The sequence below is a fragment of the Schistocerca piceifrons genome, chromosome 1, assembly GCF_021461385.2.
Source record: "Schistocerca piceifrons isolate TAMUIC-IGC-003096 chromosome 1, iqSchPice1.1, whole genome shotgun sequence".
Lineage (NCBI taxonomy): Eukaryota > Metazoa > Arthropoda > Insecta > Orthoptera > Acrididae > Schistocerca > Schistocerca piceifrons.
The window spans coordinates 896,296,706-896,319,324 of record NC_060138.1 but is presented as its reverse complement, the minus strand read 5'-3'; positions in this window follow the sequence as shown (position 1 = coordinate 896,319,324).

The following is a 22,619-nucleotide window of genomic DNA, read 5'->3' as shown; positions in this document are numbered from 1 at the left end:
TGACAAAAGAAAAAGCTGTTGAAGAGATCGTAAGCTCAAGGACAGCCTCTTTTTGCTGTTCTGTTCTTTACAATGGAGTTCCATGTCGTCCACTCCATCCGGTATCCAGAAATAGTAAGGCGAAGCGCAACAGCTGGTAACACGTCAGAAGTTCTCACAACAGCCGGCGGGGACGCGTCATGTTAGCCAACTCTCCTACACCCATTAGCCAGCCTGCGCTGCCGTACAAGTTCTGGTGTTGATTTTCTTGCCTTTGGTCGAGAACCCGTGTGACGCTAGTGCGAACTTTTAACTCTATCCCAGAAAACTAAGGTACTTTAAGGATCTGCTTTGTAGAACAAGGATAACATAATTAAGGACTTTTGTTTTAACGCTCATTTTGACGAGGGAACCTGTAAAAGCTACATGTAGGCGTCATAACTTACTACTTCTACATTCACTTTTCCTTGCAACAAAGCATTTTATGGTGGAGTGTACTTTGTATCGCTATCGTTTACCTCCCGCCCACTCTAATCGATTCTGGAATTTTGCGTGGAAAAATTTATTTATAGAATTTCGGCCCCGTTCCCAGATATTTAATTTTCTGATCTTCGTGTACTCACCAAATTCTCTTGTGAGACTATCGCGTTCGAGCCAAGTGCTGTTGTAAATGACATTTACTCGGGTCTCTACCTGAATTGAAGGCTCTTGGACGCAATACATTTCTGGCGGCTAATCATTCATACAAACAGAAATGATATCGGGTATACCCTAGGGATGTGTAATAAAGCTACTGCTTTTCACGTGTAGTGTTAATTGCATTGTCCTTTTTCTCTTTGCAGACAGTGTAACATTCTGTAAACGAACGTCACATGTGTCGTATCCGAATAAAATATCAGCCTGGCGTCTAGCTATGAGCCGGCCGGGGTGGCAGAGCGGTTCTAGGCGCTACAGTCTGGAACCGCGCGACCGCTACGGTCACAGGTTCGAATCCTGCCTCGGGCATGGGTGTGTATGATGTCCTTAGGTTAGTTAAGTTTAAGTAGTTCTAAGTTCTAGGGGACTGATGACCTCAGATGTTAAGTCCCATGGCGCTCAGAGCCGTTTGAACCATTCTAGCTGTGAATGTGAATGAACGTAAAGGTATACTCTCGCTTCAGTAAACGCAAACACAAAGTTGGCTTTGATTAAACAATAAACCAGGCTCAAGTGGAACTAGCAATTTCCTGTAAATCTTTGTAAGAGAATATGAAGTGGAAGAATCACATAGCTTGAATGATGGCAAAGCAAATATTGATCTGAAAGACGATATCAGGAGTATTCAAACAGAGGCTGTATAGCCAGCCATAATCTCATTTTACTGATACGTGATTGTAAAAGGACTGAAGGAAAATCTGAGCAGGGAAACCCTTGAAGGCCGGCCGCGGTGGCCGAGCGGATCTAGGCGCTTCAGTCCGGAACCGCGCGACTGCTACGGTCGCAGGTTCGAATCCTGCCTCGGGCATGGATGTGTGTGTTGTCCATAGGTTAGTTAGGTTTAAGTAGTTCTAAGTTCTAGGCGACTGATGACCTCAGAAGTTAAGTCGCATAGTGCTCAGATCCATTTTGAAACCCTTGAAATATGAAGTACGCCATGACACAAAAACATATTTAAAATTTTTCAAGAGCCAGTTTTCAGAACGAAATCATTATTACTCATGCGGTGCATATTATTCTTGAGTAAGCTGAGAGGATAAAATTAGTCGAAGAATATCTGTCCAGAAGTATGCAACCAGTCTCTTGTTCCTCGTAAAAGTACGATAGCATGTGGTACATCAAATAGTTCCCCCTGTGACGCATCTTACAGTGATCTGTAGAATACAAGTTAGTGACAAATAAAGAATTTTTTATTGCTGCGTATTTTCTCGAATATGCAGTTTTCAATAAACGGAAGGAAGATTAGGTTTTAGCGTCCCGTCGACGACAAGTTCGACAGCGACGGAGTACAAGCTCCGACTGGAGGAAGATAGGAAAGAAAAACGGTAAAGTACTTTCAAAGAAACTGTGAGCGGTTTAAGGAGACAACGGAAAACGTAAAAGCTGGATGGCCGGACGACGATTGGAACCCTGCTCCTCTCGAATACGAGGTCTGCATCAAACCGTCGCGACAGCTCGCGCACTGCCAATTTAGAGTGGAACCAATTGCAATGTTTCTTTGAAGAATTGTTTGGGTTGATATAACCGCTGTAGATCGCAACAGAAGGAGGAAAAAATCTCGGAAATTTCCAAGTTATGCAATTGCATTTCGAAGGAGACGAAAAAGTGTGTGCCACAGTAAATTTTAAAAGTGTTCTGTGGATACATCTAATGGAAGACGGGCGCAGTGAAAAGTATATTTTCAATGGAGCAGAAAGAATCTGCAGAAGAAGAAAAACGGTGTGGCTACTCATTACAAATGCTACGAGAAGCATGAGCGAAAAAGACACTATTAGCGCCAAAGTGGGTGATTTTCGAGGAAAACATCGCTCTCCCTAGAGGCATAAGAGAGGCTAGTGGAGCAATGAAGCTTTAAATCAGCAGCATCTGTGCTGTAAGGGGATTTGTTCGAGTTTCTCGGATGTAAGTGAAAAGCAGGCTGTAGAACAAAGCGCGCCCCCACAATGGAAGAGAGTGGCAAGCAGAACGGCTGCGATTTCTAGAAGCTGTGAAATGGAACCAGAGAGCGTCGACGTCTACTCTGGCAATTCTAACGCAGAAGTCATGGCTACAATAAGAAACTAGCAGTCTCCTAAAGGCTAATGACTAGCCTCTAAGGGCTGCCGCGATGAGTTTCTTATGGTCTGTTGCAACGTCCCCTTTCTATTTCTTGATATTCTTCCTTAAAAAGATGTAATTCCAGATTCTAGAGATAGGTTCTTTTCCTTGCTGAAGAGCTGTGTGTATGCTGTGTTTTTCATTTGTTGTACTTCAGGAATGACATGAAGAGTGTAGTATCTGCGATTGCACTCTGTATCTTTCTTAGTGAAAGAATCCTTCTCCGTCAAGTTCAAAAGCAAAATACCTAAGTATCCGGTTATTTTTGCACTGACTGTGCACACTTGATTAAGAACCACTACTATGTAAGTTTACAGGACAGAGAAGTAAAAATCTTAAGAGTTTGTCCACCCGTGTTCCAGTTACTTAATTCTTTCACAATTCTGCGTTAATCTGAAGGATATTATACAACGATAGGCGAAACAGGATCAAAATGACTTTCATCGCAAAGAGTCATTAAGTCAAAGCAAGAATCGTATACATTAACACTAATTTCACCAGCATGTATCTGCATCAAGTCGCAAATACCTGCGTACATCTTTGTATCTTATTGCAGTTTGGCTGGGATACGACGACACGATCAAACGGGGTGGTAGAATATTTGTACGAACGGTCAATGTGGTTACATATCAAATTACGACAACCTATTAATAAACAAACTTTTATTTTTCTTTGCCTTACTCCATACTTAACGCAAGTAAACTTTGAACATTTGATAGAGTGCCTATTAATAATCGATGCACCAGTACTACAAACTAACCACGTACATTTAGTAATAAACTGATTAGTAATAAATTGATTCCGTTGCGTTTGCACGCGAAGAAGGCAAAACTAAGAGTGCCGTTACAGCCTCGCTCGTCTAGCCGCTGGTGATGTGAGTACATTGTTGTCCCGCTTAAGGGCTGGCTGCCTCATTATTATTTAAAATTTCGGATGCTAATGGATAAATATATAGATTGATGCGTATTTGAGTAACTTACAAGATAAAATGTAGTGTGCACGAAAGGTAACATCAGAATTACTTAAAAGTAACAAAGAAAGTGAAATAGAGTAATTCTTTCAGTTTTTCGTCATATCTTTTGCTTTTCCTAAACTCTGGTCATACAATGGCCGTTCTAGTGAGGTACGCAGCCTTCGAGTTGCAACATATCTGATAGCGGGTGAGTAATGGAATAGACCTGCACTGCAGTCGCTGCTGAAGGATTTACTGTGTTCGCTGTCAGACTGACTCTGATCTGGATTTTGTTCTACAACCTGCGCTCCTTAATCGCGAGAAAACGCCGTCCTTTTGCCGAGACCCGACCTCTTCTTCTGGGCTGAGAAAGCGTCACGCGATGAATCGCGTACAAAGACAGATGCTCGCATTCGACTGGACCTTGTAACTCCGTGCCGACCGTTGTTAGTCGAGCAGCGGTCATGTACCAAATAGTTTTAAGTTGTGTCTTCGGTTTTACATATCTTGTGGAAAAGAGTGACCATGAGAACAGTTTTTATTTTTTTATTTTTTATGATAATGATTTTATATCAACTGGTCTGCCTCATGTATCGTTATATTCAAATGTTTTATAAATGTTAATCTACATTCTGGCATGTGGTACTGTACTAATAGTAATGTATATAGTGTAACTCATGTAAGTCCTCCTTCAAACCTGTCATGTTATATCTTCACAGATCCGATGATGACACCTTTAGTATGTTGAAACCGGTTATCCAGTAAACAGTATTTAAGCGAACTTGGCTTTTGAATTATTTCTAAATAATACGATGTTTCTGCGGTAAAAAGATATATAGATCGTATCTGTAAAGACTTTCGTTGGTTACAAACTTTGATTATGTCTGTTATACATATAATTGCGAATTAACTATTTTTGTTGCAAGTTTCATTAACATTTCTACAGTGTAATCCTGTGTGCTGTGGACTGTTCTGTAGTATCACGAGATGCTGTCGATGGTTAACAACTATACAACGTGGAAGGACAAATTCCAGAACACGAAATCTGTCATTAACTTACCAATAACTGACACGCCATCAACATCAGCAAAATGGCTGGATGCAGTGAGTCATTCCTTTGTGCGAAGACCGAAGGAATCAATGCCTAGGTATTACATGAATATAAAATCCTAAAACGTCATGCGTATAACAAACTACATAATTTATTATAGTTTGGTATTTACAAAGGTCTAATCGTTCTGGTTTGATTGATCCATGACAGCGCGCTACGGTATGTTTTGCACTCAAGATGCTACCACTTACTTGTTTGTAATCACTGTCCACTCATTTCTCTGGTGAGGCAATTGTTTTTGTTGGTGGAGTAATGAACGGACAGACCGTTAAGAGTTCATAGCCTCTCTTCACCTTCAGGATAAGCGAATAAGCAAGAGAGACGAACAAGAAAGTGAACATCACCTGCAAAATTTTCCTGCAATGATTATACAGTCCCACAAATGGCTTTCACAAGCGTTTTCCAGACACCCAAGCACCCACAGGAACACACGCGCTCAGTGGAACACAAAGGTGCAGAAGTCTGTCACTTGTGATACGGTTAGCACACTGGTCCCATACACCACGCCAAGTAACATCTTTAACATATTTTGTTAGTATGATGTACGGATTTGGGTAACTTTGAAACCTTTCGTAGCCTATTCTGGATGATACAATATAACGTTATTTCATCGATCAGAGGAAAGAAGATCGGGGTTTGACGTCCAGTCGAAGAAAATATGGTTATACATGGGAAACAAGCTCGGACTTCGAAAGCAATCGGCTGTTTCCTTTTCGGCTAAACCATGCGGCATTAGCCTTAAGAAATTTGGGGAAATAAAGGAAAAGCAAAATTTGAATGTCCGGGTGAGAAATTGAAGACAGCTTTCCCCAGTCCGAGTGTAGTGTGCTAACTTAGCGGTGGAATACTGCTGATAATTTTTCAGTTCCCGATTGTCGCTGCAGATCAAAATATGAAGCTGGCCTCATTACCTCAGGCCTACGGAAATTTTGTTACCTCTATACTTCATAACTATAAAAATTAGCTCGGATGCTTTAGGGGGCGGAAAACCCTCCACCGCCTTTTTGCACCACAGAAGCCACGTCACTCAACTTTGTTAGAAGTTCGTTAATTCCACGTAATACCAGTTTCGCAGTGTTACTATGACTGCATACACTGCCCATGCGCTGAAGAGGGCTCTCTCTGCCTCTGGGAAACTTGAGTGGTAGAGAGATATCTTTGGACGTAGAATATCTTATTCACTATTAGCTGTTGCTAACATTTCATTTTTACAGTTTGTCTCACTGTTAATTTCAGGACTATAGATTTCAAAACTCCTTTTCAACCAGGCTTTACTTGCGGGAATGTTTTAGTTTGTACTGCTATCCGTATGTATTTACTCGAATACCACACTTCGTTCTTCCGTCTATGAATTTCCTCTGGTTTACTCTTTTTCCGTAGGCCACACTTGGTTATCACGCTTTGCTGTTCTCCGGTCGTGTAGTTTGAGAAGCTTCTTCCTTAATCCGGATTTAAGGAATTTGTCTTATCCAGAGTCAATACCACCAGAATATTTCTGTAAGTTATGTTTCACAGTGAAATAAATGAATCATGCCCTCTCTTGCATGTAACCAGCCAATCCACATATTTTACATATACACGAGAGAGCTTAAAAAGTAAGTTACACCCTATTATGGTAGGCCAAGTAAATTCTGTTGAATGCAGCATTACACTTGAGAGTGACACAGATCTCTCATGCTGTTTATCATTATAATGACCACATCGCTGTAAACAATGGTCGGTACGTCCTACCAATCGTTGAACACCTCGACGACAGAAATAGCCTACAGCGCGTCAAAGTGACCAAGGTGCTCTTTCTATGGGCGGCTAATATTTTGTCCAGTTAGGTTTATGCCATGAATGTCTTCAGCTGGACATCATTAACACAGCGCCTGCGAGAACTGTTTTCTTTGGTGATGCGGTCGGCCGTGCCGATGTGGGCAGAGCGGCGCTATAAATACAGGCGTGTGGTGTGTGGCGTGGCGCGGCACGGCACGGCACGCGTACCTGCTGAGGAGCCGGCGGCAGATGGCAGATACCGTCCATTAGTCAGGCAGGCCGGGCGCCAGCCGCCGGTGATTACGACCGCCACTGTAAACACGGCCGCTCTTAAAAGTCACTCTGCCGCAAAAAAAGCCACCCCACACCACCCAGGGTCGCCACTGCTCACATTATTAATTTTTCTTTGCGTCCCAGCTTGGGATCATTTGGGATGGCTCTTTTTATGGCCCCCAGGAATCTCGCACAGATTGGTTTCCGCTCGCGGCAACCTCTACTACCGAATCCAAATTCGATAGCGTCGGTGATCGATTTCTGGGTAAAATCGTATGTTCATGACGCGGCAGACTGATGCACTGAGAGCCTGTGGGTGATGGAGTATTCCCACAAGTATTCCAAGGCGGCAAAGAATTGTTCACTGCAGAATACAGCAGCGTCTGCTGGTCGGCTAGAGTCCACTGTAACATGTGTTGATCCAGGAACTGCAAATGCACTCGACATACGGGGTGCATCATAATTAATGGCGTAAACGCTTCTAGATGAAAGTTCATGATACTAGAAGCAAAGGAGTGTTAGTACACATAGGTCTGCAAACAAACTTTTGTTAGATACCTGCGACTTTGTGGTTACTAGCCACTACTGACATGATTCTCTGTATATAAAGGTTGGACCATTTTAATACATAGTGGGGAATAACTCGGGTCAGAGATGAGATAGAGGAAAACGTTTTAGATAAAACTTACGGGTGGAAAAAGAGGGTCGCTCACTGGTACTAAAGGCCGTGACCTTTAACGTGATTTTCAATATGATTTGGAGATTAGAGTGATTTTTTTTTAAAATGAGACCCATAATATTTGATTTACAATTTAGAAAAGCCGGGCAAATTTTACGTATGAAATAATAACTTATTCAAGGCCATGGCAACGTTCGGTGAAGGTCAAATAAGCAAACAAGTTTGTAGTTCTCGTAGGGATTAACTCGGAGCAGAGGAGGGATACAGCAAAATACAATGTTAGAAACAAACTGGAAGGGGTATCCCGAGGAATGAAAGGCGACGGGACTCACTCAACGACTTCTAAATCAATTATCTACGTGTTATTTAGTCTGTTCTGTTTTATATGTTGTTGGGTATTTATTTTTGCCAATAAACACGTTAATTAAAACTCAAAGTTCAAAACTGTCTGCGGTTTTTCCAAATCCGACGTCACATATACGGGTTTCCATGAAATAAAACTCAACCTTCGAATGACTTTCAATAATTACCTTTCAGATTTATGCTGCTTCCACTTGGTATCTAAAATTATAATTTGCTGTATCCCTCCTCAATTCCGAGTTCATACCTACTAGAACTGAAAGCATGTTTACTTACTTGACCTTCATTGTACTTTGCCATGAACTTGAATAATGTATCATTTCAGAAGTAAAATCTGGCGTTCTTTTCAAATCTTACATCAAATATTAGGGGTCCCATTTTTAAAAAAAATCACTTTAACTTCCAAAGCATCCTGAAAATAACGTTAGAGGTCACGGCCATTATTCTAGTAGCAATGCGTGACCCTCTACGTCACTCACAACTTTTATCTAAAACATTTCGCTGCATCTCATTTCTATTCAGAGTTATTCCCCATTATGGATTAAAATGGTCCACCCTTTACATATGGTGTCTGTCGTTTCGGACATGCCCGAATATATAAGTGCAGATGCAGATCGCCGGCCGGAGTGGCCGTGCGGTTCTAGGCGCTGCAGTCTGGAACCGAGCGACCGCTACGGTCGCAGGTTCGAATCCTGCATCGGGCATGGATGTGTGTGATGTCCTTAGGTTAGTTAGGTTTAACTAGTTCTAAGTTCTAGGCGACTGATGACCTCAGAAGTTAAGTCGATAGTGCTCAGAGCCATTTGAACCATTTTTTTGCAGATGCAGATCAGGCACTAACTCTTGCGGGAATTGTCAAAATGTCGCAAGTAATGAGGATAACAGGAAAGGCTCACTACATTCGTAGTGTGTGGATAAGGTGAGAATTTGGGTCTGACGGGAGGCGTACTAGAGCAGTCCGTCCAGTTGTGATGACCACAGTGTCCAGATGGCTCAGTGGTCAGAGCATCTGCCTAGTAAGCACGAGACCCGAGTCCGGATTCCGGTCCGGCACATATTTTTTCAACTTTCGCCAATGATTTAAATCAATTTCCACTCGCAGCCAAGTTCCACGACTGTACGCAGAGGTACTCAAAAAGTGTCGTCGTTGTAGCCCGTTACAGGCTTGTATCCGTAGCCGCAGTTAGTTTCGAATCCTTTCAAACACGGCTGCACCACTTTCAAATCTTGACATGCACTGACAAGTGTCTGTTTCAGTTCTCCAACTGAGTTAACCGGAGTGGCCCCATACACAGAAATCCATGGGCTTAGATCAGGTAACCTTGGAGCCACGGTACAAGTCTTCCTCGCCCAGTACATCTTTGGCCAAATCACTGTGTTAGGTGTCGTCTCACCATAACAGCAAAATGTACCAGTGCTCCATCGGGCATGTACCATATCCTGTGGCGTTGCTGTAAGAGAGACTGATGACCTCAGCAGTTAAGTCCCATAGTGCTCAGAGCCATTTGCTGTAACAGAATCCTCAAGCAATTCTGCAAGATGATGCCGCAGAAACCGAAGGCAATTCTGTCCGCTGAGCGTGTTTGGTAACATGTGCCGTCCAGTAAGACGGTTTCTTTGTAGCCCTAACCGCACATTCAGTGAGAAACGTCGCTGATGTGGAGACTCATGTATAACATCTGGATTGAAGTCTAGATGACGCCTAACGTGAAAATTGAGATAATTAAACCATCATCACGAGTGAACCCTCCTTCACCTGTAAATAAAATGTTTTTGTCAAACGTAGCGTTGTCTACAGCTTGTAGTTGCATCCACTGACAGAACGTTAGCCTAGGACCAAAGTGTGCCTCACTAAGACACTGAATTCATTGGAGATGGTACGGGAAAAGTGCACTATGATGTATTATCCTCCAAACACAACTGTGGCTCATTCCAGGAGTTTGTGTGGTAGGTCTCCTTGTCGAGATTCTTGGAGACAGCTCAGCTGTTTCCAGCACATCATCTTCAAGCACAAGTGTAATCCGTACAGGCCTACCCGTTCCCGCCGTATGTGCAACGCTCCCAGTTTCTCGGAGGCGTTGATACACCCTTGAAAGCGTTCCACACTCTGCTTGTCTTCGGGCAGAGTATGCTTCTTGGTACAAGCGTGCAGCCTCCCGCACATTGCCGTTAGGCCTACTGTACAGGAAATGCATACCCGCAAACTCTTCGTTATTATAATGTTCCATGTTAACACCAACACCTGTAGAACACAACCGACGCTCCGAAAAAAAAAGTTCAAATGTGTGTGAAATCTTATGGGACTTAACTGCTAACGTCATCAGTGCCTAAGCTTACACACTACTTAACCTAAATTATCCTAAGGACAAACACACACCCATGTCCGAGGGAGGACTCGAACCTCCGCCGGGACCAGCCGCACAGTCCATGATTGCAGCGCCTTAGACCGCTTTTTTTTTTTTAATCTCATTTTGTTCACAATTTATCGTTGTATCTGCTCGGGGCAGACGTCGTAAGACATCCGATTAAGTTCGTTGATGATCGATTAACTCAGTTTTTTTATTTTATTACAGAGGGTACGTAACCCTCTGACCGAACACGCTGAGCTACCGTGCCGGCTGACCGCTCGGCTAATCCCGCGTGGCCGCTCCGAAAACAATTGACATTAGTAGCACTCTGTGTACTCTGTTGAGCTGTTTACAACCCCACGTCTCGAACATGTAAACAAAGACCACGGACCGGCTTGCGTTGTTTACATAGAATCATGCCAGTACTGGCCGGTTCGACTGTGGATCTATGTATGGTGAGACTTCCTTGCTTCTAGTATCGTGCACGTTCAACTATATGCGTTTACAGCATTGATTATGGTACACCCTGTATATGTACAGAATATTAAAGAAATATTTTGTTGTCGTCTCTCTTATTCCCAAGGTAAAACAGTTATTCCGTTATGAGTCATGACTTCCTTAAATTAAACAACAAACATCCCAAAAAACTTACGGAATTTTATCGGTCCAGTTCATATCCAAACCGTATATGTAGACGGATAATATGTGAAGTAAAGGACAAATCATCTTCACGCTTATGAGCATTCTTCTGTAGACAACTAACATTATTTACGATATATTATCTTGTTGTCCCCAGTTCAGTGTTGTTAACAACAGACATTGACGCAGTACAGTTAATATACACAGAGAATACTGGAAAGAATACCTTTCATACACTAAATAATATGGGCACGAGAGATGTCCAGAGTTGTAACGCCTATATGAAGGAAATGTACAGATTAGGGAGTCTTCGTGTTCTTGTGCCTTCATGGTCAATGATGGTAAGTGAGTATTGACTCATTCATGAACACGAAAGCTGACTGCAAATTTAATCCAACTGAAATATACCATGCCACTTTTTCCTCGGTGTTAAATGCAAGATTAAATTGGTAAAGAATGCTAGAGTTTTAACAACAGCTGCAGCAGTTTCGTAACGGCGAAGTATAGCCTGTCAATACGTTATTCTATAACGAGGTATTACAGGAATTGTGACACTTGCTTAATTTCAAATAATGGTGTCGCGTGACAAAAACATTTAGTCATCGCGTGACTCTTGAGAAGGCAGGAGTAGAGAAGATGAAAGCCGGTGCACCAGTACATAACTTATTCCTGTCGACAAGCAAGTAGCTTAACGCCCCAAAACGACGATCGAATCTTAATCAATAATGGTTTATGCTTTATCTGTACTGAGACACATCAAAGAGTACTTGAACTTTATGCGTCTCGACAGGACATTGTCGGGCGTACGGGATCTAGGTATAACGGTCTTGGAAATGAACTGTATGTATCTAGAAGTTAATAAAATTAATAGTTAGTGTATCACATACTTTCACTGCGGAAGTCCCTAACGAACGCTAGCAAAGTCACTTGACATAAAAAAAATAAAAATAAAGCTTAAGACATTCATCAAAATGATCAACACTTTGCCACATTTTTCACCGAGAAAGCGAACCACAGGGTGTTCGGAAATTCCCGTTACAAACTTCTAGGACTTGTAGAGAGGAATGAATATATAATATTTTGAATAGGTACCATACCCGGAAACGTACCGCTTCCGTTGTATGGCTGTTTCGTTTCAGATGTGTAACGCGTCCACTTCTGCTGAGGAAGACAGAAAAATCTCAGAGTCACTTGTCCTTGTATGTAATACGGTAGATAGGACGACGTGCACTACGTCAGACGGTCACCTGATGTCTCCTAACGTCTTCGTTGCTACGAGACCTATTCTATGTCTGTGCGTCTCCGATACAGTAAATATGTTTCGGTGCACTTTTCCGGAATACACATACATGCTCTTTGTCTACGGTGAAGCTTGAGGTAACGGAAGAGCTGCTAGTTGGCTGTATCACGAACTTTTTCCGCAGCATAGCACGCCATCGCGTAAACTTTTTGCTGGAACTACGCAGCGGCTTCGAGAAACAGGTAGCTTCATCGTGAGGAGGCAGGACTGTGGTGCTCCATGACAATGCCGTACGCGTGAATTTGGAGATGTACTTCATCGCATTGAAGAGAGCCCGTCAATGAGTTCTCGAACAATTGCGCGTGCAATGCGTATTAGTCACTGTATCGTCTGTGACGCCCTGCATGAGCAACAATTACATCCGTTTCACTTACACAGGATACACGGCATGGGTCCATCCGATTTTCCACAACGCGTTGCCTTCTGCACGAGGTCCCTACACCGCTGCAAAGTTCACTAGCGACTACGTTCTGAAATTGTGAAGCAGGCATGAGTGGACAAACGAAAACCCTCTAGCCGTACATGTTCAGGGATTTCAGCACCGGTTTGGTAATAACGTGTGGGCAGGTATTCTGGACGGTTATGTGATTGGGCCATGCCTCCTTCCATTCAAGCTAACTGGTCCTGCATACTTGATCTTCCTACAAAACGTATTGGACACATTATTGGAAGCTGTGCCAATGAATGTCCGTCAGAAAATGTCGTATCAGCATGATGGTGCACCACTTCATTTCTCACATGCGGTCCGGAGACATCTCAACAGACGACGTGATGAAACATGGATAGGCCGAGGTGGTCCAACCGCGTGGCCGCCGCGATCGCCCGTTTTAACCCCTATGGACTACTGCTAGTGGAGCCATATGCAGAGTTTAATTTATGAGACTCCTTTGGAGATAGATCTAGTGGCAAGAGTTCTATCCGCTGCACTAGAAATTGAAGAGAATCCAGTTGGGATGGAGAGAGAGTACCACATCATGTTTCGTAGGTACAATATCTGTAACAATGTTGGTGGTAGCCACATCGAGCCGCTGTTGTAATTTATCGGTACTGTTCATTACGTACAGTACGCTGGGTTCTTTGGTGTTTTGGGATAATGTAAACTCGTAATGTGTACATGTTAATACAAACAAATGTACTTAAGTGATAAAGGATTTTTGTAATGTTCCCTTTCGAATTGTTACCCAATACTTGTTCTGCGTCAGGCCTAATTTAGTTCCTCATGTAGAAGTGGATGAGTTACACATCTAAAGTGAAACAGTCGTAGAACGGAGAAAGTACGTTTCCGAACGTGGGTCCCTATTCAAAATATTATGTACTCACTATCCCTCCACGAGGTCTCGAAGTCTGTAACTGGGATTTCCGAATATCCTATATTAGTATACAAATGATTCGTTCCACATCATAGCCAGGAGTTGGAACATTAATTCGCGGAACATACAAATAACTGAGAAGACAAAAAGAATGATCAGCTGTTCTTATTTTCTGTAGCATGTAGCAAGCTGGAAAGCAAACCTGCAGAGAAATGGTATATTTTCAAACGGGAAGTCATTAACTGATTATGTCCTTTTATTTTCTCCTGACAACGCAGCATAAACTTGACGTCACGGCCTGCAGCACGTGGTTTTAGTGTCGGATGACAACCATTTCCTCGTCGAAACCTCTTTGTGAGTGTTGTAGCTAAAAAATACGAGAAGCATACACTTGCTTCTTTGGACCAGACACTTCACACACAAAAATGAGAAGCAGGGATAAAAACACATAGTTTTTGCTACGGGTGTATTATTATAGTTCATTTCTGCTCGAACGTCTTTCTTTAACAGTACGTGTCCTCATGCACTTCCGTCACTCTTTTCTTCGGTTTCCATTTCACTTGCGTATCTACTGGGCTTCGTTAGCCCTTTCAACATTTCGTTACCATTCTCTGTTTCCCTGTTAATACCTCAGTGGACTCGGAACAACTGCATACGGTGTTTGTGCCTGTGGGCGCAATCTCTGTACTTGCGAAGCTTCGTCGGCAGAACGAGGCACTTGCCTGGCAAACGTGCACGGGCGGGCGTGCAAGTTTCAACGTACTAGTTTCGTTACCGATATCTGCTGAGTCTACACAAGCAGTCTACACATCTGCAAAGTTATAGAATTTACACTGTGTCGAAGCGTGTCCTACTTCGGTAACTGTACCTACCCAAGCTCATAGGAATAACTTGCACTGTCCTGAACAACTTATCGCTAGCGGAAAATACTATACTGAAGTCGACTTTCCACACATCTATAGTTACGAAACACAATAATCCTATTCAAATTTGCTGTTTGCGAATGATTTTCAATTACTGGCTTACTTTAATTTTGGAAATTTAATGCTCAGGTATGTCGTGGAAATAACATAATGCATTATAACGTATTATAAAGAATTAAAGGTGTAAAGCAGAATACGCATACATCGCACATAGTCATTCAATAGAAGTAAGCTTTTCCTGTACATTGTTAAACAGAGTTATTTGCTGGCAGTACATCGGAAATAACACATAATTTGTTAGAGAAATATACACCGCTTTCAGAATATGTACTCGGGCCAAAAATGCTTACAACTAAGTAAATCGTTGATTCTGTGAGAAAAATGTTATAAAATGTTTTCTTTTTCGTTTACCAAATTATATGTCGTCCATGTTGGTCTGTAATTTGGAAACTACGACTATTTATCTACATATAAATGACTACACTGCAATCCACAATTAAGTGCCTGGCACAGGGTTCACCGAACTTCCAAGCTATTTCTCTACCGTTCCATTCTTGAACAGCGCGCGGGAAAACGAAGCCTTAAATCTTTCCAAGCGAGTTCTTATTTCTCTTTATTTTAGTACAATGACAATTCCCCCCTATGTATGTGGGTGCCAATGAAATATTCTTCGCAACCCTAGGATAAAGCTGAAGTTCGAAATTTCAAGAGAAGATCCTGCCGCAACGAAAAACGCATTTGTTGTAATGGTTTACACCCCAATTCACATATCATGTCCGTGGCACTCTATCCCCTATTTCGCAATAACACAAATGAGCTGTCTTTCTTTATATTTTTCCGATGTCTTCCGCCAAACCTATCTAATGCGAATCCCATACTGCACACCAAAACTACAGAAGAGGACGGATAAGCTTACCGTAGACAGTCTCTTCTTCAGACCTGTTACAAGTTCTTAGAGTTCCGGCAATATATCACAAACTTTGGTCCGCTTTTCCCACAACAGCATCTACCTAAAATATCTGGGAGTATATATTCAGAGCGGCCTTAAGTACAATGTCCACATAAAAAAAAACAGTAAGAAAAGCAGACGCAAGACAGATTCATAGGAAGAATCTTGAGAAAATGTTACATCCACGAAAGAAATTGCTTACCAGGCGCTAGTTCGGCGAATTCTTGAGTTGTGTTTATCGATCAGGGTTCCCTACTGGACAGGTGTAGAGAAAACCTGACGAAAGGTGACGCGTCTCATCACACGATCGTTTAGTCCACGCGAGAGTGTTACAGAGATGCTCAACTAACTCGTGGAAGACGGTACAAGAGAGGCCTCATACATCATGGATAATTTTACTATTGATGTTTCGAGAGGGCACTTTCCAGCAAGACTCTGTCAACTTATTACTTCCTCCCTCATACATCTCGCGATATGAACACGACGAGAAAATTCGAGAAATTAGAGCTAATACAGAGGTTTACCCGAGAATCACTCTTCCCACGCGCTATTCGCGAGTGGAACAGGGAAGGCGGGATCAGTGGTACCAGAAGTACCCTACGTCACACAACGTCACATGGCCTGCGGATTATGTTGTAGATGTAGAGCATTATCTATGTGATCGTTCCAATTTAAGTTATTCGCAATTGTAAATGTTAAGTATTTAGTTGAATTCACGACCTTTAAACGTGCTTTATCGTGTAACCGAAATGTAGCGGGTTTCTTTTGTTACTCACACTTTTCTTTATTTAGGCTCGACTGCCACTCTTCACGCCATACAGATATCATACATCAATCATTTTGCTATTTGTTTCGATCATCTGATGACTATACGAGACGGTAAATGACAGCATCATCTGAAGAAAATCTAAGAGGTTTCCTCATATCATCCTCTAAGTCGTTTATACAGTTCAGGAACAGCTGAGGGTCTGTAACATTTCCTTTATAATATGAATGAAACAATTATCTGCTCGGGTGTTCTTTTTCCTGGAATATTTTAGAAATGAAAGTAAAGACCGACAACTGGTATAGTGTCCCTTTCCATATATTTGAGATGAACAATATAAATAACGACAAAATAACTATATATGCGTAATGTTGTGTGTACTTTAATGCGTAATTGTGATACGGACAAAGTGACGAAATAACTTTAAAGACAATTTATCGATTCTCATAATACAAAAGAAGACCTTATTCTCCGTGATATTAGATCATATGTGTAAACCAAAGAACTGAACACTATAATCTTTGTTATATTTTAAAAGGACTGGAAGACAATGAACTTACTCGTCTTCTGATGTTTTCTTGTGTCTTAGCTATTGTTTGAGTGCAGAAGGTACGAATGTATTGCGATAGCTTTAGTCTTGCTCTCGTTTAATCACTAGAACATAAGTGATGTGTAAAAGAGTTACGAAAATATAATAAGCTACTCTGGAGTGCATAGTAATCATTTAAGGAACCCACGCCACATTTGTTATAACGCAAGAATTTGTGTAGCATTTTTTTTTTTTTTTTGCAGCTGCTGCGGAGCTAGCTGCGATCATCTTTGACTGAGAAAGTTGGCCGCCATTACGTGGCGCATTTCAACTTTTTATTTCCACAGGAAATACGACGAAGCCTGAGCAGAAGAACTTATTTAAAAATACTGTTGTTGTTGTTGTTGTGGTCTTCAGTCCTGAGACTGGTTTGATGCAGCTCTCCATGCTACTCTATCCTGTGCAAGCTTTTTCATCTCCCAGTACCTACTGCAACCTAAATCCTTCTGAATCTGCTTAGTGTATTCATCTCTTGGTCTCCCTCTACGATTTTTACCCTCCACGCTGCCCTCCAATACTACATTGGTGATCCCTTGATGCCTCAGAACATGTCCTACCAACCGATCCCTTCTTCTGGTCAAGTTGTGCCACAAACTTCTCTTCTCCCCAATCCTATTCAATACTTCCTCATTAGTTATGTGATCTACCCATCTAATCTTCAGCATTCTTCTGTAGCACCACATTTCGAAAGCTTCTATTCTCTTCTTGTCCAAACTATTTATCGTCCATGTTTCACTTCCATACATGGCTACACTCCATACGAATACTTTCAGAAATGACTTCCTGACACTTAAATCTATACTCGATGTTAACAAATTTCTCTTCTTCAGAAACGCTTTCCTTGCCATTGCCAGCCTACATTTCGACCATCATCAGTTATTTTGCTCCCCAAATAGCAAAACTCATTTACTACTTTAAGTGCCTCATTTCCTAATCTAATTCCCTCAGCATCACCCGACTTAATTAGACTACATTCCATTATCCTTGTTTTGCTTTTGTTGATGTTCATCTTATATACTCCTTTCAAGACACTGTCCATTCCATTCAACTGCTCTTCCAAGTCCTTTGCTGTCTCTGACAGAATTACAATGTCATCGGCGAACCTCAAAGTTTTTATTTCTTCTCCATGAATTTTAATACCTACTCCGAATTTTTCTTTTGTTTCCTTTACTGCTTGCTCAATATACAGATTGAACAACATCGGGGAGAGGCTACAACCCTGTCTTACTCCCTTCCCAACCACTGCTTCCCTTTCATGCCCCTCAACTCTTATAACTGCCATCTGGTTTCTGTACAAATTGTAAATAGCCTTTCGCTCCCTGTATTTTACCCCTGCCACCTTTAGAATTTGAAAGAGAGTATTCCAGTCAACATTGTCAAAAGCTTTCTCTAAGTCTACAAATGCTAGAAACGTAGGTTTGCCTTTCCTTAATCTTTCTTCTAAGATAAGTCGTAAGGTCAGTATTGCCTCACGTGTTCCAGTGTTTCTACGGAATCCAAACTGATCTTCCCCGAGGTTGGCTTCTACTAGTTTTTCCATTCGTCTGTAAAGAATTCGTGTTAGTATTTTGCAGCTGTGACTTATTAAGCTGATAGTTCGGTAATTTTCACATCTGTCAACACCTGCTTTCGTTGGGATTGGAATTATTATATTCTTCTTGAAGTCTGAGGGTATTTCGCCTGTTTCATACATCTTGCTCACCAGATGGTAGAGTTTTGTCAGGACTGGCTCTCCCACGGCCGTCAGTAGTTCCAATGGAATATTGTCTACTCCGGGGGCCTTGTTTCGACTCAGGTCTTTCAGTGCTCTGTCAAACTCTTCACGCAGTATCATATCTCCCATTTCATCTTCATCTACATCCTCTTCCATTTCCATAATATTGTCCTCAAGTACATCGCCCTTGTATAGACCCTCTATATATTCCCTCCACCCTTCTGCTTTCCCTTCTTTGCTTAGAATTGGGTTTCCATCTGAGCTCTTGATATTCATACAAGTCGTTCTCTTATCTCCAAAGGTCTCTTTAATTTTCCTGTAGGCGGTATCTATCTTACCTCTAGTGAGATAGGCCTCTACATCCTTACATTTGTCCTCTAGCCATCCCTGCTTAGCCATTTTGCACTTCCTGTCGATCTCATTTTTGAGACGTTTGTATTCCTTTTTGCCTGTTTCACTTACTGCATTTTTGTATTTTCTCCTTTCATCAATTAAATTCAATATTTCTTCTGTTACCCAAGGATTTCTACTAGCCCTCGTCTTTTTACCTACTTGATCCTCTGCTGCCTTCACTACTTCATCCCTCAAAGCTACCCATTCTTCTTCTACTGTATTTATTTCCCTCATTCCTGTCAATTGCTCCCTTATGCTCTCCCTGAATCTCTGTACAACCTCTGGTTCTTTTAGTTTATCCAGGTCCCATCTCCTTAAATTCCCACCTTTTTGCAGTTTCTTCAGTTTTAATCTACAGGTCATAACCAATAGATTGTGGTCAGAGTCCACATCTGCCCCTGGAAATGTCTTACAATTTAAAACCTGGTTCCTAAATCTCTGTCTTACCATTATATAATCTATCTGATACCTTTTAGTATCTCCAAGGTTCTTCCATGTATACAACCTTCTTTCATGATTCTTAAACCAAGTGTTAGTTATGATTATGTTGTGCTCTGTGCAAAATTCGACCAGGCGGCTTCCTCTTTCATTTCTGTCCCCCAATCCATATTCACCTACTATGTTTCCTTCTCTCCCTTTTCCTACACTCGAATTCCAGTCACCCATGACTATTAAATTTTCGTCTCCCTTCACAATCTGAATAATTTCTTTTATTTCATCATACATTTCTTCAATTTCTTCGTCATCTGCAGAGCTAGTTGGCATATAAACATATACTACTGTAGTAGGCGTGGGCTTCGTATCTATCTTGGCCACAATAATGCGTTCACTATGCTGTTTGTAGTAGCTTACCCGCATTCCTATTTTCCTATTCATTATTAAACCTACTCCTGCATTACCCCTATTTGATTTTGTGTTTATAACCCTGTAGTCACCTGACCAGAAATCTTGTTCCTCCTGCCACCGAACTTCACTAATTCCCACTATATCTAACTTCAACCTATCCATTTCCCTTTTTAAATTTTCTAACCTACCCGCCCGATTAAGGGATCTGACATTCCACGCTCCGATCCGTAGAACGCCAGTTTTCTTTCTCCTGATAACGACATCCTCTTGAGTAGTCCCCGCCCGGAGATCCGAATGGGGGACTATTTTACCTCCGGAATATTTTACCCAAGAGGACGCCATCATCATGTAATCATACAGTAAAGCTGCATGCCCTCGGGAAAAATTACGGCTGTAGTTTCCCCTTGCTTTCAGCCGTTCGCAGTACCAGCACAGCAAGGCCGTTTTGGTTATTGTTACAAGGCCAGATCAGTCAATCATCCAGACTGTTGCCCTTGCAACTACTGAAAAGGCTGCTGCCCCTCTTCAGGAACCACACGTTTGTCTGGCCTCTCAACAGATACCCCTCCGTTGTGGTTGCACCTACGGTACGGCTATCTGTATCGCTGAGGCATGCAAGCCTCCCCACCAACGGCAAGGTCCATGGTTCAGGGGGGGGGGGGGGTTAAAAATACTGAAAATAGTGATACAATTTATTATAGGTCAGGTGCCTCTTTGCATAAATTTTACTACACTAACGCATATGATATTATTTGTAGGGAGCCTGGCATTCGTTTTCAATCAGAATAAAATGTTTAATTTGGCAACCTGCAAATATAATATTGCTTATTTGTAATTGTTTCTTACGAGGTTTTATGAAAAATAGCTTTACGAAATTTAACTTCACGAACTTAATAGAATCTTCATATAACTTATGGCAGAAAGAGACATTACACTGGCAACATTTAGAAATGTAAATTCTAATTTAATCGACTGATTCATCTTTATATGACTGTGCAAGACCTCGAAAGACATCGTGGGAGAAAGTAAAAGTAAACGGCACAGATAAGTTATTTTTCATCATAATTTTCTTTTTTCTTTTTCTCTTCTTCGTTTAAATAGTCTGTGGCTTTTGAAAACGACAGATAACTCTTATTAAGATAATAAAAAAGGGACAAATGTGTATGAAGAGAGCATTATGAGCGTTATCCTATTTTTCCTTGATTTATTGTTTTCACTACCAAGTCTGATTACATGTTGTTCTGCGCTTCTTTTTGCGTGTTACTTTCAATATCTTTGCAACATACTACAACCAATATCGCCACCACATCATTAATATGTTCCAAACATTCTTGCTATTTTTGACGTTCAGTACTTCAATCGGTAATACGGGAACCATTTACGATCACGTTGTTGTTTGCCTACCTGACCGACTGTTGACAGGCATTTTTCCCTGGAAGGAATAGAGGCAGCATGTTGAAATATATGTCACATACTAAAGTCTACCGTCCCTTGGTGGTGTGAGACATTTAAGCGTCCAAGTCAATACAATCCAAAGATATGGCCATTTATTTCATATATTTTGATACGCTCAAACTCACTCATCAAAAGCTGTAGGATACTCCTCGTTGTCCTAGAATCATGAAATTTAACAAGAAGCAAGGTTCCACTGTACAAGCAAAGGAAAAAATCCGAAAATTGTCAATTTGTAATTTTATCAACGGAAAAATATTTGTCATTTTTTTATTTGTCTATCTGTCTGTCCTTCCGTCTGTTAAGACCCTTTTTTCCTAGGAATTGCAATGACAAACGTGAAATTACACAAAAAATTTTAACTTAAAGTTAAAACAGTCTTCAAAGTCTAGGAATTCTCGTCATCGATATCTTGCCAATATCGATATCATTAACAGGCAAAAATTTTCGTCACTCTCGATTCCTGGGGTGGATGAACTAACAATTTAATTCAGTAGCTTAGCGTCCGCTGCTTCGCTCACGTAGACGGTATGGTCTGCACTGTTTTCTAATCGAAGTTTTGTTTTGTTCACAAATTTCAACAGCTTCTGTAATTTTGATGCTAATTAAGGCCATATATACATGGTCTTTTCCGAATGTATTTCTTACCAAAAAGCTATTCTGGTCGTCGAAAGTCTTTGTGAATCCTGTCTTTTGAGTTCTTGTACTGACGTTTCCATAGAAACCTTCATCCCCAAACACACGTCTCTTTATAAGTTTCATACCAGATTTTCTTTTAAACGTGTTTAAATTCAACGAAATATTTTCATAAAAATTTTCATCCTCCATTTCACCCCTTTTGAGGTTGAATTACCAAAAAAACGTTGAAACTGAGAAGCCAAATAGATACTTTCGTATATTTAGCTTTAAAAATACTTCCATAATGAAATATTTTCATGAACATTTTCAAATTTCCAAAGACACTAAAACAAGTAATTTTTATTTGTAACCGTGATGTTTAATACCGATTTTCGTAGATGTAGCTTTAAAAATACTTTAGAAGTACTTGAATAATTATTTGTTTTCACAATAAACTTTTACGCACTATTTTACTCCATTGATGATTGAATTCCCAAACCTGCTGCAGCATGTATTCTAGAATTTGGGACTGAGAAACCAAATACCAAATTTCGTAGTTCTATTTTATTTTTTTAAAAAACTTTCATCTCTTACTCCACCCCTTTAGGCACGGAATTTTGAACAGTACTTTATTAAACGATGCCCACAGTATATGATCAACGCCCTCTCGAAATTTCAAATGTGTATCCTTAGCGGTTTAGGCACGGCGATGATGAGTCAGTAATCAGTCAGGTCCTATTTCACCGCCTTACGAACTGAATTTCCAAAAACACTGAAACATGTGACTTTTTTAAATTTATAACCGAGAAGCCACATTCAGATTTTCATACATTTAGATTTATCTTAAAAAATTCACACACTATTTCA